Consider the following 2,053-nt stretch of genomic DNA (forward strand, 5'->3'; position numbering starts at 1 on the left):
TGCATCTTGGAACTTTCTGGATGGCCCGCGTCAGCGACTGGGGCTTCTTCCCTGTGTCGTTAAGTTCTTAGGTCTTGAAGCTAGGCTTCCTGTGTGTCCATCTTGTCAGGCTCAACAGTCCCTTCTCAGGAACTGTGAAGTTCTACACTTTGTTTCAGGGGGTTCTGTGGAGCCTCTTCACATCGTCACCATCACGGTCCTGCAGGCTGTCTTGCCCGACGATGACTTTGGTCCCGGTGTCATCCTTCTTGCTGAGAGTTTTCTCTCATCCTTGAGGCGCGTCGTTTGTTGTGTTCTGTGTAGCGTCAGTCTGTGTGTGTTTGGCTTGGGGCTGCCCTGCCTGGGTGTGTAGCGTCCAGGGTAGGCAGAATCACGACAGCAGTCTGTACTGAATATGAGGATCTGTCTAGACCCAGGCAAAGGTTGCTCAGTCGTCTCGAATTGATTAGCTTTCGAGAGGCTGTGTGGACGGGTGTTTCATTAGTGGGCGCTGGCATAAGCGGAGACAAGTTGGAGAGGGTGTTCATGGCTAGTGAAGGGGACAGTATCTCAAAGATGGTAAACCTGCATTGTGTGGGGTGTAATGTTTGCAGGCGTCTCTTCTTTGGATGACAGGCTGTAGTTGGACTTATGTGAACAGGGTTCCTAAGTAGAAACAAGACCTTTGGAATTAAGCTACTGCTCTGCATTAGGGTAATGTTTGATGTTGGTGTGTTGCTTTTTCTTCAGATGCAGAGAGATGAGGTGGCCAGGGATACACAGGGGAGCTGATGGGGGTGCAGGACAAAGGTGGCTGAGCCCGAGGTCTTAAAGGGAAGATGTGACCGGCGGCTCCATGAATACATTTGGCCACTTCTTCTTTTTTTCATGTGAATGTGAGGTTACGTAGCCATGTGTGGAAGTGCTGGTCTGAGGTACAACAGAACTGGTGTTGTTTGCAGTCACTTTACTTTTCAGGTAAGTCTCTTCCAATGAAGTGAACTCTCTGAAAATAATGACGTATTTTTCAGGTAGTATCTGCCTTCAGAGCACCAAGAACTTATATTTACACTTAATGCGAAGGGATGCCGTGCAGAGAGGCTCTTGCTTATACTTATTCCTACAACAGCACAGCCCAGCTAACTTTTATATATGCCCTGTTGGAGGGTTGGAAGCAGAAAAGCGTAGAGGGGTTGTACCCATAGTGAAGAGTAGACGGGACCGGTGACCCGAATCTGACTGATAGGGTATTCCATCCCATCCTCATCACGCTCAGTATAAAAGCGGAGGGATCAAAGGGGTCGGTACCTGTTGTCTGGCCTCTGAAGACTCCTCTGTCTGTTCATTGTCCTTTGACCTCGATCCGTGCATTTATGCAACCAGGTCCGGAGTCTGGTTCCGGTCTGTCACGGAGTCTGGTTCCGGTCTGTCACGGAGTCTGGTTCCGGACTTTGCCAGTGAAGCAGCGGTCATCCTGGGAGCTCTGTATCGGGTTGTGTATGTCCTGTATATATTTAATTGTTTTCTTGTTACTGTTGTCTTTTCTTGGTATTATTTTGCTGTTAAGATTTCATTACAGTTCAGTTTATCTTTCAGTCCCTAAGTCTCTCTCTCTTGTTCTTTTCTGCCTCAGGAGAGAAGTTAAAATGGAGCATGTGTCACTTGTTTTACTGCATGGCCTAAGGCACAACAGCAATGATGACAGACAGGGCACCGGAGCAGACTCGGCCGAGGAGAGCGGCGGCCCCAAGCCTTGGTTCTTTCTCAGCCACTGCATTACAGGCGGCACACAAGCCTCTGCTTGCACTCTGTCTGTCGGTCCGATCCAGAACACAGTTCTGGCAGAAGTCGGATAATATGCGTCGTCTTGCTAGAAATGCTGTATGACTCGTTGTGGGGTTTCTTTTACAAGGAAACTAAAGCACATTGAGTCTTGATAAAAATATTGTTATTGTGCTTCATGATCTTCTGGCCTATTTAGGTTAGGATGATGTCTTTCTCTTTATGTCTACGCCCTGCAGAAGTTTAATTAAGTTTACTTACCTACCGGGCCCTGTTGCTGACACAGTTGATG

Source organism: Chroicocephalus ridibundus, unplaced genomic scaffold (genome assembly GCF_963924245.1).
Source record: "Chroicocephalus ridibundus unplaced genomic scaffold, bChrRid1.1 SCAFFOLD_61, whole genome shotgun sequence".
NCBI lineage: Eukaryota > Metazoa > Chordata > Aves > Charadriiformes > Laridae > Chroicocephalus > Chroicocephalus ridibundus.